Here is an 18,074-nt window from a genome sequence, read left to right as displayed (position 1 = left end):
GGTAGCTAGCCTGGTGATCACAGCCAACTGCAGTCGCATCAGAAATGGAAATAAGAAACTCCTGGAAGAAATGGAGGAAATGCCAGGTCTTTCAGCAGAGGCTCTGGATTTCAATCTGAGTCCATCCTGCAGAAGGCGTGTAATATTGAGCATCTCATTCAACCCCTCAGAGTCTTAGTTTCTTTGCTTGCAAAATGGTGGTAATGTACATGTTCTTACCCCAGAGATTAATAACAGTGTACCCCATGAAAAGCTCATTGTGGGTGCCAGGCTCTGTTCGAAGGGCTATACATATTTATATTACATTATTATATTAATTAGCTCCATAATTAGCAACAGCTCTACACGAGGTAGGTATTACCATGATTATTATTCCCCTTAGAGATGAGACAACAAAAGCACGGGGAAGTTAAGAGACTTGCCCAAAGTCTCGCACTACGGCAGAGTAAGGATTCAGACCCCTGTGCGGCCAGGCTCAGACTCCACGCTTCAGATTCCCACATTCCCTTCCTCCTTCAGCTGTGAAATCCTTTACAAACAGACACGGGTTTGCTTTTCTCAATTGTGACTGACATTCCCAGAGTGCTGAGCTCAATACCTCAGGCCCCACTCAGCATGCGATGGTCACCAGGGTTCCGCCTCAGGAAGGGATGGAGGTGATGGTTGTGTGGGTCCTAACAGGATCATGGAAGGCACAGGAACAAAGACTCAGAACTGGCAACTTCCCACAGATATGGAGCTCAGAAGCCAAAGAGGCTCATCTCATTCCAAACGTCCCAGTACGGGGCTTCTCAGAGGTCCTAGAGAAGCCAGGCAATGTGGTAGCTAAGCACCAGGCCTCTAGAACCTGGCATTAGAGCCCATGTCTGCCACTTCCTAGCTGTGTGACCTTGGACGAGTGACTTCACCTCTTTAGGCTTTGGTTTGCTTCTCCGTAAAATGGAGATCCGGTGTACAGTAAGTAATACACCACAATGTGGTGAGGTGTATGTGGCATGCTCTCTGGTACTGTTCGAGCAACAGCTCCAGGCCTGGGGCAAGAGTATAGAATTTGACTCAAGGTTTGCTTTGCTTAGAGGAGGCTGGATAAGGGCTAGACCTAGAAACGAGAAGATTCACACAGCGGTGGGGAGTCTGGGGAAGATTCCAGCAGGAAGCAAATGGTAAAGTCAGGCTGCTAGGAGGGTGGAATGTGGCCCCAGAAAACTCAAAGGCAGGTAAGTGGGGAAGGGTCTAACTGGAACTGGACTGGTGGTTATCCTGGGGACTCACAGCTAGGCAACTGGTTGCTTTCCTTCTAGGACCCATGCTCGGGATCAGAGGGCTTGCCAGTGTCTGGTAGGAGGCCCAACCAGGCAGTCAGTATAAGAGTCTGGTGAGGATTTGGAAGCAAGGAGGGGAGACACAGCCATTAGATAGGAATTTTGAGGTGGATCTCTACTTTCCAGGTGGCCGGGAGTTAGGGAAGAGATTATGAGGCCTGTATTAAGGAAGCCACCAGAACCAGGCTTCAGTTGACATTGGGAGAGGCCAAGTTCAGATATTAGGTAGATACAGGGGGGCCAGAGAGCCAAACCAAGGGGAGGAGGTAATTGGCATATGCAAATGCTTAAGATAGTGCTTGGTTCAAAGAGTATGCTGTGTAGTGTTGCTGGTGATGATGGTGTTATTTTGGCAGCCAGGATCTGCAGCCGAGCGACCAGACATAGAGCAGAAATAACCAGACTGGGGTTTGATGCCTTACTATTTCCTTCTGTAAATCTGGGGACCGGTATTGCCCACTTTTTAATTTAGCCAAATGAGCCCATTGAAGCCAAAATATAATGGATCACCTACCATCATCATGATTTCATAAAAGAAGAGCCATCTTGTCACCAAAACTAAGATGGAGATAACCTCAGAATAGACATTTAAGTTAGAAATGAAAACTAACTTTACTAAAGGCTAGCTTGCACTATCTTTTGATCAGTGTGCAGCTGATAGAGGGAAGCCTTGTCTGTCTGCCTCATGGCTAATGGGCAGAGCAGAGGACTCATTCATGCCTGGGGCTCCCCTTCCTGGGGCCTGGGCTTGTGAGGGCTCGGTTGGGAGAACCACAGGAAAAGCTCCATGGCCATGCACAAGATGTCTGTCCTGACTCTGAGCTTTCGTGCTCACAGCTGGCACCTCTACAGTCCTATGTAGACACTCAGAGCCACTGGCTTCTGGCCCCACCGGACCTCACTCCAGTCCATGGCCCCCTCCACTTGCTCTTGGATGTGACAGCTAAACTTGCTTGCTCCCATTTGACCTTTGGCACTTTTTAAGAGCCTTGGCTGGAACCTGCCTTCTGCCCCTCCTGCTCCTGCCCTGTCCCATCCCCACCCCTGGACCTCAGTCTCCACCCTAGTCCTCGACTGTTGAGCATCTACACAGAATGTCAGAGCTGAGATCAACCCTCACAGCCACTGCAGTATGGACTTAGCACTTCTTACACTCACGTGCTCCTGCTTTCCCCATGGGGGTGAGGGACAGAAGGAGAAGACAGAGTCTCAAATTTGGTCACAACCTATAGAAAGCAAGAGGCCGGAGGGCAAGAAGCTAAAAGGATAATGAACCTTCATCCGTGTCAAAGCGTGTCTCTTGGATTTATCTGCAAGCTCTTTGAGGTGGGGACCTACTCTGATCATCTTTTATTTAATCTTTTATTTCTTACACATTCCCAATTCCCCCTGTCCACCCTTCCTCCCCAAAAACCAACTAGTAAAAGCCATTGAAATACTGTTGCTTTGAATTTGATTCCTTCATTCAATACACATTTACTGATCACTTGCCAAGAATGATGCTAAGACAAAACAGATAAGGACGTTGCCTTCAAGGAGCCTTCAGCCTCATGAGGAGGAGGACACAGGGCCATGGGATGGGAAGTGAAATAGAAAATACAGAATATTTCCAAACAAGCCTGAAGGCTGGGCTGAACTGGTTTCACCTCCTAGTGCTTGGGTGGTTTGGCCCCTATGGGTCGGCCCAGCCTGGAAAAGCAATCTCCCCACTGAGGCTCCAAACATACCCCATTCAGCCTTGAACACAGCTCTGAGCCAAGGGCGAGTCAGCGTCACAACCATGCAACCACCTCCTTTTGTTTCCAGAGAGGGTTTTTTCTGTCTTGGTCTGCTGGTGCTCATTCTCCCTGACCCCCTCCCACACTCTTCCTAAACACAAGCAAGACCTTTCCTTAAAAACAAATGCCTCCCATTGCAAGATAAGGGTGCCTTTTCTGGGTTTTCACTCATGTATTGACGCTTGTTTTCATACTGAATTTGGGCTGGCCTTGTACTTACTTTGTTGAAACCTGAAGGTTGTTTCAGCAAAAGGATACAAGAAAGGAGAAAATAAATCAAAGAAACACTAACCTCTCAACCCAAAACAACAACAACAACAACAAATTCAATTAAGTGATTTAGAACTGGGGAAATTTCCCAAGAGGAGAGTCTAAAAGTAAGTTGGATGGGAGGACCCTTCCGGCCAACGATACAGAGATTTCCATTACTTGCTCTTCTTCACTGCTCACTGACAGCAATGGTGGGTCAGACTTTCTGTGGGGGGCAGGGGGTATGTCCCTAAAGGGTTCTGCACTTCCTTGCAGTGGCCTGCCACGCCTGAAAGCTACTCCTGAGAGGACTCTTTTTGGTCTCTGCCCAGTCTCCCAAGGTAAGGCTCTCCAAACTTCCATGAGCTTTCGCTGGGAGAGTGATCGATTTCTTCCCAATCTGTAGCTGTACAGATTGGGGGCAGCCTGAAGGTTGTGGGGAAGCATTCAGAAGTCAGGAGCCCTGGGTCCTAGTCTGGGGTGTGCCCTTGACCAGGGCAAGTTCCCTGACTTATCTGACTCATACAGTCTGCAATGTTCAATAAGTCTATATCTTGTTTCTTTAGTTTTAATCATGTAATTGTAAATCGAATACGTGTTTGCTGTAAGAAAGCGAAGTTAGGGCAGAAATATATAAAGGCAGGTCGCTCACCCCACCCACCATCACTTCCAGAAATAACCAGTGTTTGTTAGGTGAGCACCCTTTCAGAAATGGTCTCTGCCTACACAAAGATATCACTGGGTATGTTTAGGCCCTGCCTAGATTCCGGGGTTGCCACGGCTTGTCTCATGGCTGTGGAGTTCCCCATCTTCTGAAACAAGAATCTGTCTTCTTAACACATTTTATTCTTATGGCACCAAGAAAGGTTTTGCTTTTTTTGTTTTTTTCTTTTTAAATCTGTATTCACTTTTTTCTAGAAAATTCCAGAGATAAGGAAAAGGTGGGGAGCTGGCTTGTACAGGGCCAAAAATCAATTACTCATATCTATTCCAAACTCCTCATTCAGTGATGTCACTTCGGTAGCTTGCAATTGGCAGCAGTAGGGAGTATTTACACCATAGCAACTGGCAAATGCTGCAAATCAGGACCCCACACCCCACCCCAATCTACTAGTTTACCGGCACGTCATGGGGCCTGGTGAGGAACGTGCTTGGAAAACTCAAGGGGAATCAGCCAAATGGCGCTTGCTATGCAGTTTGATGGGCTCTGCGGAGTCAAGGGAACTGGATCTGTAGGCTCTCTCCCTGCTGGCAAAGGATAACAACCCCGGGCAAAATCATGGAAATAGATGTTGACAGAAAGTAGGGACTTACACCTCCTCTATCTATCCTGCTGTCCTGAAGCAAACACTTAAGATGTTACTTCTTTTAGATGTCTATGGTAGAGTTCTAGAGCAATGGCCCCAATGAATGGCGTCTCCTTGTGTCTGCACCCCTCTGCTATGTGATGTTGCTGTTCCCCTCACTGAGCAGTCAAGTCTACTTTGCCACCTCCTTCAATCAGGACTGGCCTAGTGACATTTCTGGCCAGCAGAATATGGCAGAAATGACATGCAAAGTCTGGAGCTTAGGTCTAAAGAGGTCTTCCAGTGTCTACCATTACCCTCTCATAACCTTGAGATTGCCATGCCCTGATGAAGTCCCCTGAGTCCACTGGAGAATGAGAGACCACTGGGAGAACTGGCAAGCTGCACCAACCTCCAGACATGCGAATGAGGCCGTGTTGGGCCCCCAACCCCCATCAGATGACCTTAGCCACATGGGTGATGATGGCAAGGGAGACTAACAGAACTGCCCTCATAAGCCAACCCACAGCGTTGTAAGAACAACAAATCAGTGTGGTTTGTTACGTAGCAATAGCTAACTGAAACAACCTCAAAATCTAGAGAAATCAACTAGACCAGGAAAGATGGTGCTCCCAGGAAAGATGGTGCTCCCCCACCCCCACCCCTGGCTATAAATGAATCCCCACTAGAGTTGGTAAATAATCAGGATTTATTTAAGCTATTATTTCCCCCAGGAGCTCATACACCTTCAAAGGAATAACCTTTTAACAGTGGGACTGCAGGCCCTTATCAAGGATATATTTATGGCCTGGGAGTCTCCTGCCTCCTCTTTAGAAGCTGCATCCTCTGACAGCTTCAAGTTCACTTCAGAAAGGTCTACCTACCCAGGGGATGGGGCAGGTCTAATTCCAAGGTGACAGCTGGTTGATAATGCAGAGAAAATTGTGAGGAGATGCTGAAGCAAGTCTAACCATTTCTGTAGCCAAACAAAACAATCCCAAACCCCAAAGAGTGCTGGAGAAAAAAAAATAAACAAGGATTCCAAAGATGACAGAAAGTGGGGGCAAGCATATAGGTCATGCCCTATATATGTCAGTTACATAAAATAGTAAAAAGTCAGGTTGATTAAACTGGAGTTTTAGATTGTTCTGAATGTGGTTTCCCTCGCTAGACTGTAAGCCTCTTGGAAGCAGGGATAATAAATTGTTCATCTTTATCACTAAGAGCCTCATATGGGGCTTTGCACAGAGCAGACACTCAGTGAATGCTGTTGAACTGAAGAATAAATTCAAGCCCAAAGAATAAGGTGGGAAACATAGAAGCCGATAGGTTCTGAGGTTTTGAGGTTTTTTAAAAAATATATTTTTATTTATTTATTCATGAGAGACACAGACAGAGGCAGAGACACAGGCAGAGGGAGAAGCAGGCTCCCTGTGGGGAGCCCGATGTGGGACTCGATCCCAGGACCCCGGGATCATAACCTGAGCTGAAGGCAGACACTCAACCACTGAGCCACCCAGGTGCCCTACTTTTGAGATTTTGAAAGGCTTGAAATGTCTGCAGAGAGGCCAGGAGAGCAGAAGTCTGAGCCCAGGGAAGTGGCTGCAGGCCGGGTCCTATGGGCTCCTGCCTCCCCTAACCCTGCCCCTGGCAGGAGTCAGTGCCCTCCCCTGGGAACTTCAAGGTGAGGATGCAAGTCCTCAGGCCGAGGTGCCACCTTGAGCCCCCTTACTCATCAACATTATTCAGAGAGAGGTGACTTTGCCGGGCCTCGGGCAGCAGAAGCCTCTTCATGCCCCAGAGCTGGAGCCCTGGAGTCGACCCCTCAGCTGTCCTGAGGCAAAGCCAACAGGCAGAAGTCATGGAAGGCAGCAGAGCCTCAGGGACACTCCCCCAGATACTAGTCAGTGGCTCTGTCTAGTTGTCTAGGGCCTCAGCCTGACCCAACTCCTCCCTCTCGCCTGCGCCCTTGGGGCACAGGGCTCTGATGCTTTGGGGGCTCCCCGGCCCCTCTCTGGAGGACATCTCTCTCGCTACTACTCTAGCTCTGCTTTATACATCTAGGAACAGGGCCAGGCAAAGGGGCCCATTGAGCAACGTCTGTTCTGAGTCCCTTGCCACTTCCTTTCCAACGAAGAGCATGCTCTCTGGCACTCAGAGACTTTGTTCCTTGTTCCGGGGTCTGCAGAAGGAGGGGAAGCAGGGACGAGGGGATGGAAAAGGAAAGGGAGTGGGGAGGGATTCCCCAACAACCTCCCAAATTCTCCCATTACCTACAGCATAGAGTTCAAGTCCTATTTTTGGTATGGGGAGCTCTGGGCCAGGCAGGGCTCACCCACAGCTGCAGCCTTAGCTCTGCCTGCCTGCTCCGACCTGCCAACCACAGGGCTCTACACCCTGCTTCAGCAGGGCCCGAGTCGGAAATGTCATTTCTCACTCCCTGCCACAGAACCCTTCAGGGCCTCCCTCACCTCCCTCACCTCTCTGTGGATCCCTCCCTCACTCCTTTTACAGCAAGTGCTCAGTGAACACCCGTGTGGGCCAGGCTCTCTCTGCTTCGTTCTAAGGATACCACAAAGAGACATGGTTCCTACCCTTAGGGACCTGACAGGCCCTCTCAGGGACGGCTCTGGAGTTAGGGGGGTAAAGAGCTCTGATGGTGGGGGCTTGGGACAGCCTCCCGTGAAGAAGTGAAGTAACAGCTGAATGCTAAGTGGAGGTTAATAAGGCCAGGAGGGTGGAGTGAGAGGCCCCAAGGTGAGAGGGAACCTGGTAGAGGAAGTAAAAGGAGTGGGAGGAAGGTTGTGTGGATCTTGGGCTGTGGGCCTGGTGGACACAGTGAGGATTCTGGTTCTCCTCCTGGGAGAAATGGGAGACACTGATGGGTTTAGCCTGGTGGCAATGGAGGGATGGGAACATGTGAGGTGGTGAGTGATGGGGGCAGAGGTGAAGGCAGGAGAGGCTGCAGGAGGCTACTGGAAAAGGCAAGGAAAGAGGTGCTTGTGTCCTGGACAGTGGTGGGTGGATCAGATCAGCAGGTAGGGGGCCACACTGATGGGCTCAGTGGCAGGTTGGCAACAGGGACAAAGTCCAAGGTGGCTCCCTGGTTTCAGCCTTGGGAAGGGTCTATGCTCTCACTAGCCTGGGGCTTACTCAGTCTCAGAGCCTCTGCATCTAGCATAGCATCTTTTGTGTGTGTTTGTAAAGATTTTATTTACTTATTTGAGAGAGAGCGAGAAAGCATAAGCAGGGGGAAGGACAGAGGGAGAGGGAGAAGCAGGCTGTCTGCTGAGCAGGGAGCCTGACTCAGGGCTCAATCCCAGGACCCTGGGATCATGACCTGAGCCAAAGGGAGATGCTTAACTGACTGTGCCAGCCAGGTGCCCCCCAAGCATAGCATCTTACTAAGAGCTTGTAGAAGGGAAATCCAGATACCAGGGAACAAAAGGGCAAATCTCTCTATTAGGAGCATGTCAGGCGTTAAATTCAAGCCATTTCAGCCAGACTATTTACAGAATTCTTGTAACAAACAGGTACTTCCAAATGCACAAAATCAGATTCCCTCCAAAGTGATTAATTAATGCTTTCGGAATGTAGGCAGATAGGTGGGGCATGAGTATTCTGTTCTCATTTTTGCAAAATAATAGTTTGAACTAAAGGAAGCTTCTGGAAAAAAACACTACATAAAGAAGTAAGCCCCAGGGATCCCTGGGTGGCTCAGCAGTTGAGCGCCTGCCTTTGGCCCAGGGCGTGATCCTGGATTCCCGGGATCGAGTCCCACAAGGGGCTCCTTGCATGGAGCCTGCTTCTTCTCCCTCTGCCTATGTCTCTGCCTCTCTCTCTGTGTCTCTCATGAGCTTAAAAAAAAAAACGAAGCCCCAGATGTAAAGATATTTTGACCACATACACTCAATATAATTATATGATAAATATTTTAAAAATATATATATTTTTTAGATTTTATTTATTTATGAGAGACACACCCACAGAGAGGCAGAAACACAGGCAGAGAGAGGAGAAGCAGGATCCACGCAAGGAGCCCCTTGTGGGACTCGATCCTGGGAATCTGGGATCAGGCCCTGAGCCAAAGGCAGATGCTCAACTGCTGAGCCACCCAGGTATCCCAATATTAAAATATATTTAATAAGGTATTATTTTTAGTCTTTTAAATATGATGTTACTTTTATTTTTAAAATTTTTTTTTGTTGTTTTTATTGAAGTTCTATTTGCCAACATATGGTATAATACCCAGTGCTCATCCCACCAAATGCCCTCCTCAGTGCTCATCACCCATTTACCCCAAACCCCTTCCCACCTCCCCTTCTGCAACCCTTTGTTCGTTTCCCAGAGTTAGGAGTCTCTCATGATGTTACATTTATTTATTTATTTATTTATTTATTTATTTATTTATTTATTTATTTTTAATATTTTATTTATTTATGATAGACATAGGAGAGATTGGCAGAGATACAGGCAGAGGGAGAGGCAGGCTCCTTGCCGGGAGCCCGACGTGGGACTCAATCCCAAGGCTCCAGGATCGCATCCTGGGCCAAAGGCAGGCACTAAACCGCTGAGCCACCCAGGGATCCCCATGATGTTACTTTTAATTGCAACATTTGCTTGCTGTGAGAAATTCCAGCAACATATAAAGAGTGGCACCAAAGTGAAGTGCCAGTTCACCCACCCGTAAAGCTCTCTCTCATCGAATGTCACCGTTTTTTCCTATGCACTGAAACATGTTTCCACTTTTAATAAAGATGAGATTGTTCAGTATTTTTCTGTGGCTTAATTTTCTCCCCATAGTCATATGGAAGCATGACTTAGGGTCATGACCAAGCCACAGCTATGGAGCCAGATCACTGGGGTTCAAATCCCAGCTCTGCCAACCAGCTGTGTCATCTTAGATGAATGACTCACCCCACTGTCCCTCGGTTTCCTCATCTGTCAGAGAGCACAAGTTACAGTATCTTCCTCATTGAGTTTCTGGAAGGGTTAAGAAAACATGAAGCACAGAGTATAATGCCTGGTACATATATTATCTTCCTGCATCAGGATGGATCTACCTCACCAACAGCTTCCAAGTTCAAGATGGATGGAAATTATTCAACTAGCCTTTGGGGATGGACATTTATTTCCATCTCCTTCACGATTCTATACTGTAATTATCTGTGAAGTATCTTTAAAGATGTGTCTTTCTGCAAACATATGGGCATTTTTGTTCTTACTACAAAATGGCACCAATGTCCACTCCCACCCTTGTACTTAGTCAATTCAGATTCCTGTTAGAGACCTCTTTCCCCACTCTTTTGTCAATGCTAACATTTAGCAATTTTTGGTAAGTTTCATCAAACCAGTGGATAAAATGAAATACCTTATTGTTGTCATTTTTGTTTTGTGAGATCATCATTTTATATATTTATTAATAAATTGTTTTTTTCTTCAATGAATTAACTCCATTTTAATGTTGGGCAATTTTCATTGAATTTATATCTTTCAGATGTTTTGTAGAAGTTATTTATATATTATGGTATTAATCTTTTGCTCTTTGCTTAAGTCACAAATGGTTTCTCTCACTTGGCCTTTTGTGTGTTAATATTGTTTATGATTTCCTTAGGTATACCAAAGATTTAAATATTTACCTGTTAATCTGCTTATTAAGAGATAAATCATTTATCTATAGTCAGTCTGTTAATCTTTTCCTTATGGCCTTTGGGATCTGGGCCTTCCATAGAAAAGCCTGCCCAAGCTCAAGATTTCAAAAATATGTTTCTACATTTATCTTTAATTGTTTATAGGCTTTAAAAATGTTTTGATTTTTAAACCACCTTGAATTTCTTCCTAAAATTGATAGCCATCTGTTCCGACACCATTTTGCCCCATAAATTGTGATTGCCATCATTATCATAAACTAAGTTCCTATTTATACAGGATATGCTTCAGGACTCTGTTCTGTTTCCTCACCTACTTGGTTTTTCCTACATCAATACCTCATTTTTTACTATTATAATCTTTGGTATCTTTGTTGTATGTCTTGACATATAACAGGAGGTGCTCCTGTCATTATTCTTCTATTTCAAAATGTTCTTGGCTATTCTTGTATGTTTACTCTTCCAGATGAATTTCAGAATCAGCATATCCATAAAAAGTCCTGCTGGAATGTCAATAGGAACTAATTTGGAGGAGAATTAATATCTTTTTAATACTGAGTTTTTTCATCATTTTAAGAAGATAAATTGTTTCTCCATACATTCAACATTTGTGCATCCTTTAAGAAAGTCCATAGTTTTTTTTTCCATAAGTCCTGTACATTTTTTGATAATTTGTTCCTAAGTTCCTTTTTAGTTTTTATTATTAACATGAGTTGTATCTTTTTTTTCTATCATATTTCCTAATTTATTATTGCTGATATATAGGAAAGCTACTGGCTTGTGTGTGTGCATATGTTTCCTTTATAATTTACCACCTTGTTAGATTCTTTTTTAAGCCATAATCATTTTTTAAGGGGTTGAGCCTGGAAGTTCTGCATATATTATCATATCATCTAGAACTAATGCCATTTGTCTCTTTTCATGTTGATGTATAACTCTTGTTTTTCATCTTACTGCAGTGACTAGGTACTCTAGGTTCATGTACTAATAACAATGGTATCAACTCAGTTTGTCTCAATCCTGACTTTAAAGAAAATGCTTCTAATACTTTGCTGTTTAGCATTTGCTGTAGCTGTAGGTTTCTTTTTTTTTTCTTTTTTTTTTTTTTTTAGCTGTAGGTTTCTTAGGTTTCTAATGGAGATTTTATCAAGTTCAGGATTTTTTTTTAAGTTTATTTAGGTAAACTCTGCACCCAATGTGGGGCTCAAACTCATGATCCCGAGATCAAGAGCCACGTGCTCTACCCACTGAGCCAGCCAGGTGCCGCAAAGATGTTTTCTTTCCTGCTTCACTTATGAGAAGGTTTTATTTTTCCCCAGTCACAAAAGGGTATTGTATTCTACTAGAAGTATGTGGAGGTTTTTTGGTCTTGGTTTTGGGTGGGTTTTTTTGGTACCAATTGAAATTATCAGAAGTTTTCTCTCTTTGGTATATGAATGTAGTGAATTTCATTAAGTTATCTTAGTTTTGAACCATCTTTGCATTACTTTAATACACTGATCCAATTGGCTAATATTTCATTTAGAATTTTAAAAATCTGTGTTTATAAGCAAGTTTAGCTTTTGGTTTCCTTCTTGGTTGTTTATGCTTGTCCACTTTGGTATCAGCATTATGCCAGCCTCATAGAATGAATTTATAAGATCTTATTTGTAAAACCACACTGGCCTCATTTCTTTCCCATGGGTAGATTTTACTTTTTTTTTCTTTTAAAAGTCAGCTTTATGCCCAGCCTGGGGCTTGAAATCAGGACCCTGAGATCCAGAGTCACATGCTCCACCAACTAAACCAGCCTGGTGCCCCACTGTGGGTAGATTTCAAACTATTTTTTCCATTGTTGGTGATCTATTTGGGTTTGATACTATTTCTTGAGTCAATTGAGATAATTTATGTTTTCCCTGAGAATTGTAATTTTCATCTAGATTTAATGCAGTTGGGCATAGTATTCTCTAAGTTCTTTTTTAAAAATATTTTATTATGTATTTATTTAAGAGAGAGCACAAACAGCGGGGGGGGCGGGGGTAGGGAGCAGGAGAGGGAGAAGCAGGTTTCCCTTGGAGCAGGAAGCCCAATGCAGGGCTTGATCCCAGGACCCCAGGATCATGGCCTGAGCTGAAAGCAGACTCTTAACTGCTGAGCCACTCAGATGCCCTTCTAAATTCTTTAATAACCTCTGTTTCTATAATCATGTTCTCCTCCTGTTTCTAAAAATTGTCAGTTTGAGCCCTTTTCCCTTAATCAGACTTAAAAATTTTATCTATCAATTATCAGCTTTTTATTTTAGACACCTGATATTTGTTATTTCATCCATTTTATCCTTGTTAATTCTTACCTTCTGCTTGATTTAGGTCTATTTTTTGTTTCTCTTTTTCTAGCATCCTGAACTGTATGCTTAGATAACTTAGTTTCAGCTTTTCTTATATTCTATAAGTGTGCTTAAGGTAATAAATTTCCCTCCAATTATCACTCTCTGTGCGTCATATAGAACTTGGTAGGTAGTGTCTATGCTGTCATTATTCTAAAGTGATCCATGTTTCAAATTTGATTTCCTACTTAACTACAAATTACAGAAATTTCGGTTCTGATTTCCTCTTTAATGCAAAAGCTATTGCAAAAACTGCTTTAAAATTGCAAGTGAATAGGGGCACCAGGGTGGCTCAGTGGTTGAGAGTCTGCCTTCCCCTCAGGTTGTGATCCCAGGGTCCTGGGATAGAATCCTGCATCGGGCTCCACACGGGGAGCCTGCCTCTCCCTCTGCCTGTGTCTCTGGCTCTCTCTCTCTCTGTGTCTCTCATGAATAAATAAATAAAAATCTTTAAAATCGAAAGTGAATGGATTTGGGGTTTTTTTTTTGTTTTTTGTTTTTTTTTTACATTTGTCATTACTTTCTAGTGTTAATGTTCTTTGGAACTTTTAGGTCAGAAGGTTTCTACTCTGGGGAATTTATGGACATTTTCTTTGTGCTCTATTATGCAGCCAATTTTAAACTTTTCCATGGATGTTTGAAAAGAATATCTATCATTGGCAAGTCCTGCAAGAATACAGGTATCTACCAAATCATGCTTATTATTCTATGACTTCATTATTTCCTTCTGGTTGTTTTCTCTACTCACTCTTAGCTTCCAGAATTCCAGTTTTGGTCAATATCGAATCTTCTAGAGCTATTCTGCACCTTAATATTTTTTCATATTAACCAGAGTGAGAATAGAAGAACAGTGATTTAACTTTAGAATCCAAATGCCACTGGGCATGTGAAATCATGTGGTGATTCATTGTGTAAGTACTGCCCAAACGACAAATTTTTAACAAGTTAAAAAAGCCAGCATACACTGGGACAAGCCCATTGGGATGAGAGCGGCCAAATAGCAGAATGCTGAATTTTATGAATCTGAAAAAGTCAGTTCAGCCAAATAGTTATTAAGCATTCTGTGAATGGCACAGGCACAGGGCTACTGCCTTGCCCTCACGGCCACACAGCTCTCTTGGATAGGACGTGCAAGATCGTTAAGTAACAAAAAGACAGCGCACACTTTCATGCCAAATGAATGGCCCAGGCAGTGAGTGTTACAGCAGTCTAGGGAGTGGGGAGATGGAATTTGTAAACACAAGGTTGCTTATGTAGAAACCTAACCCAGCTGGCTTTAGCCAAAAAGGGCCTTATTATTAACTCAGGAGTATCTGAGGTGCCTCTTAGGCACTACTTAGGTTCTCTTGGCCTCACCTTCTCTCCCTCCAGCTGCTGCACAGGCTCTAACTTCATAATTTGACAGCACAATTTGACAGCTTCTCAGCTCACACCTTGTCAATGGCCTCTTGCCTCAAGACTTCCCAGTTGACACGGAGGTGCAGGATCCTGTTTGTCTTCCAATATTCCAAACCCAGAAATGTGGGAGAGTTAACAGCCTGTGATATGCATCCTATGACCAGTGGAAAATGGGAATTATTGAATTAATTCTTGGCCCTTTCCTTTCTCCAGTGGATTGCCCTGGGACACAGTTTATGTTGCTTCTTGAAGGACTAGCCCATGGTGGGATCAAACAATTGTACTTCACAGTGGCTGGCTCAATGATGCAACCTTGGATTGGTTCTCTCTCCTTTGGTGCTTTATTCCCTTTGTCCTTCACTCCTGCTCCCTAGGATTTCACTGTCTGTTAAAGTGGTAGCACAAAGCCCTTTGCTCAGGCTCTTCTCTTTTGGGACATCTTGTAGCATAAAGTCCAGGTAGAGGTGATGTAGGGGCTTAAAGGTTTTATCAGGTTCTTTCTTTCTTTCTTTCTTTCTTTCTTTCTTTCTTTCTTTCTTTCTCTCTCTCTTTCTCTCTTTCTTTTCTTTCTTTCTTTCTTTCCTTCTTTCTTTCTTTCTTTCTTTCATTAAAGATTGTATTTACTTATTAGTGAGATTGGGAGAGAGAGGCAGGCTCCCTTTAGAGCAGGGAGCCTGATGCAGGACTCAATCCCAGGACCCTGGGATCATGACCTGAGCCAAAGGCAGACGCTTAACCAACTGAGTCACCCAGGCACCCTCAGGTACTTATTTTTTCTCCATGTTTTGCCTATGTTAGCTGAATTTGCAGCAATCTCTCTCCTGATGGTACTAAGATGGCCCCAGAAGCCTCAACAATGGATTTTTCCAGGTTCACATTTCATGGGAAAACAGTCTTTATTCCCAACATCTCAAACACAGTTGAGAGTTATTGACTCTGATTGGCCTAATTAGGTCAGTGACCATCCCTGAACCCATCACAATGGCCAGGAGAATGCCATGTTCTAGTTGTCTCCAGCCTAGAAGTTAATACCCAAAGGAGAGGGATGAATGGAGAATGGGAGAGGGGTGGATGCTCAAACAAAACCCAGGAGGGGTTGTCTAAAGTAGCAACAAATACTCAGCACGACAGAAAAGGTTGAGGTAGAAGAAACCAATCTTCTGCCCCAGCCAGAATTTTCCCACAGAAAGTTTTTAGGTTTTCCAGAAACCAAAAGTTTTTGGCTTAAACCCTGCCACAGAATTGATCCTTTTTCTTTTGTACCAAGATGGGTAGAAATACTGGTAGGTCTGCAGACGTGATCTACTTCCTCCCTAAAAGACAAAGTATCTCATCTTCAGAATAATCAAACAATTGAAGAATATTCTGTTTAGTGATAAAAGCAACTGAACACAGATTGATGGCAATTCCTGCATACCGAGTGCTATCCTAGGCTCTGGGGTCCAGAGTTAAATAAAATATGTTCCAAACCAAATTCCAACAAAGTCATTTCCCTACTGAAAAATCACTTAATATCTTCTCATCTGTTAAAGGCAAAATTCCCAATATCCAAACACAAGGCCCTCAGTAATCTGGCTTCTGCCTATCCAGCCTCTTCTCCAGAGTATCAATACCCTTCCCCTTTCTCAAATAGTCTATGTTCTTTCATTAGATCAGACAACTATGGAGCAAAGCCATCAATCAGTCAATATTGATAGGCTGTAAGTCTCTACAGAGCTCATGTGCAAAGACATAAAAAAGCTTGGAATCAATCCAACATAGGAGTGGGACATAAACCCATGGAAAGGAAGATAACCTAAGAATTAAGTAACAATCTAAAACACCAAGGTTTGAGGTTCTGAGAAATATTTTGAAGATGGAAGTGACAGAGTTGGGGATACTGTATATGAGAGAAGAGAGTGTCCACGATACCCACTTACAGTTTACAGCCAATTTCACATACTTTCTTACTTGAACTGAATCAAATTTCCATTGGATAGAAGAAGCAAAGGAGGAGGAAAAAGAGGAGAAGAGGAGGGGAGAGGTGGGGAAGGGAGGAGGAAGGGGAGGAAGTGGAAGGGAGGGAGGAAGGAAGACAATGTTAATATCTACGTAGGGGTTTACAGTCCACCAAGCAATTTCATAGGCATGATCTCATTAGATCCTCACACAGGTCAGAGGGAGTTATTGCTTCTATTCATTACACAAAGGCTGAGACTCAGTGTAGCAATACTCAGCTCACACCCAGCAGAGAAGGACTTAAACACTCTGTCATTTCAAGTTCCTAATTTTTCTACTCTGCTCAACTACAGCTGAGACAATAAGAAGTGGGAGCCATGCTGGTACATCCTATATCAGCACATGAATGCACAAAATCAAATGGAAGTATTTCAAGTAAACAGTGTGATGTGTGGCAGAAAGATCAAGGATAAAGAAAATTGAGTAAATATCACTAGAACTGTTTTGTTTTTTTAAAAGCATTGATGGGATACCTGGGTGGCTCAGCGGTTGAGCATCCGCCTTCAGCCCAGGGCATGATCCTGGAGTCCCAGGATCAATCCCACATCGGGCTCCCTGCATGGAGCCTGCTTCTCCCTCTGCCTATGTCTCTGCCTCTCTCTGTGAGTGTCTTTCATGAATAAATAAATAAAATCTTTAAAAATGATAACCTTTGAATCAGACCAAATGCTAAAAAGTTAAACAATACATAAGAAATCAAGTTTCCACAAACAGGTAGAAGACCCTCTGAAAACTATAAAACACTGATGAAATTCCATTCTATGCTATGGATTGCAAGAATAAATATTGTTAAAATGTCTATACTACCTAAAGTAATCCACACATTCATTGCAATCCCTATCAAAATATCACCAGCATTTATCACAGAGCTAGAACAAATGATCTTAAAATTTGTATGGGGCCACAAAAGACCCCAAATAGCAGAAGCAATCTTGAGAAAGAAAAGCAGTGCTGGAGGCATCACAATTCCAAACTTCAAGTTACATTACAGAGCTGTAGTTATCAAAACAGTATGGTACTGGCACACAGATCAATGGAACAGAATAGAAAATCCAGAAATAAACCCACAATTATATGGTCACTTAATCTTCAACAAAACAGAAAAGAATATCTGATGGAAAAAAGGACAGTCTCTTCAAAAAATGGTGTTGGGAAAACCAGACAACAACATGCAGAAGAATGAAACTGGACCACTTTCTTTCACCATACACAAAAATAAATTCAAAATGGATTAAATGTGGGATAAAAATAGATGGAACTCTAGAGAACAAACTGATGGTTACCAGAGGGGAGGTAGGTGGGAGGATGGGGAAAATAGGTGATGAGGATGAAGGAGTGCACTTGTTGTGATGAGCACCAAGCGATTAAAATAAAAAATAAATATAAAATAAAACATAACATTTGGGCAAGTTTGAAAATAAAATTTAAGGTCAGAATCATGGGATGCCTGGGTGGCTCAGGGGTTGAGCGCCTGCCTTCGGCCCAGGGAATGATCCTGGGGTCCCAGGATTGAGTCCCACATTGGGCTCCCTGCATAGAGCCTGCTTATCTCTCTCTGCCTCTCTCTCTCTGTCTCTCTCATGAATAAATAAAATCTTTTTTAAAAAATAAGATCAGAATCATATTCAGGAGGGCACCTATGGCTCAGTCAGTTAAGCATCTGCCTTCAGCTCAGGTCATGATCTCAGGGTTCTGGGATCGAGCCCCTCATCAGGGGCTAGGGGGTCATCAGCAGTAGGGGGTCTGCTTCTCCCTCTCCCTCTGCCCCTACCCCCTGCTTGTATTCTTTCATACTCTCTCTCAAATAAATAAATAAAATCTTATAAAAAGAGTCATGTTCAGCAATATTTTGGCATACAGTATGCAAGATGCTCAAATGAATTAAAAAGAAACATACAAAGATCTCTCATAGAAATGTGGAGAAAAGGTATTGCTAGAAAATTCACTGAAAGAGTAATATAGAGCTGAGAAATATGTGAAAACATGTTCATCCTACGTAAGATCAAGGAAATGTAAATTAAAACAACAAAGAG

At 43.5% G+C, this 18,074-nt stretch overlaps 1 long non-coding RNA gene across 5 annotated transcripts in view; it reads right to left on the bottom strand.

The window, feature by feature from the left end:
- LOC112655006 (uncharacterized) overlaps positions 1–18,074 on the bottom strand; it is a 30,881-nt gene that overhangs the window by 6,252 nt on the left and 6,555 nt on the right. For all 5 annotated transcript variants that reach the window (XR_003133499.3, XR_007412903.1, XR_007412904.1 and 2 more), the window contains exon 2: positions 9,553–9,618. This is a non-coding gene — a long non-coding RNA (uncharacterized LOC112655006). The remainder of the gene's footprint in view (positions 1–9,552; positions 9,619–18,074) is intronic.

The sequence above is a fragment of the Canis lupus genome, chromosome 9, assembly GCF_003254725.2.
Source record: "Canis lupus dingo isolate Sandy chromosome 9, ASM325472v2, whole genome shotgun sequence".
NCBI lineage: Eukaryota > Metazoa > Chordata > Mammalia > Carnivora > Canidae > Canis > Canis lupus.
This window is presented reverse-complemented; position numbering and strand designations above follow the sequence as displayed.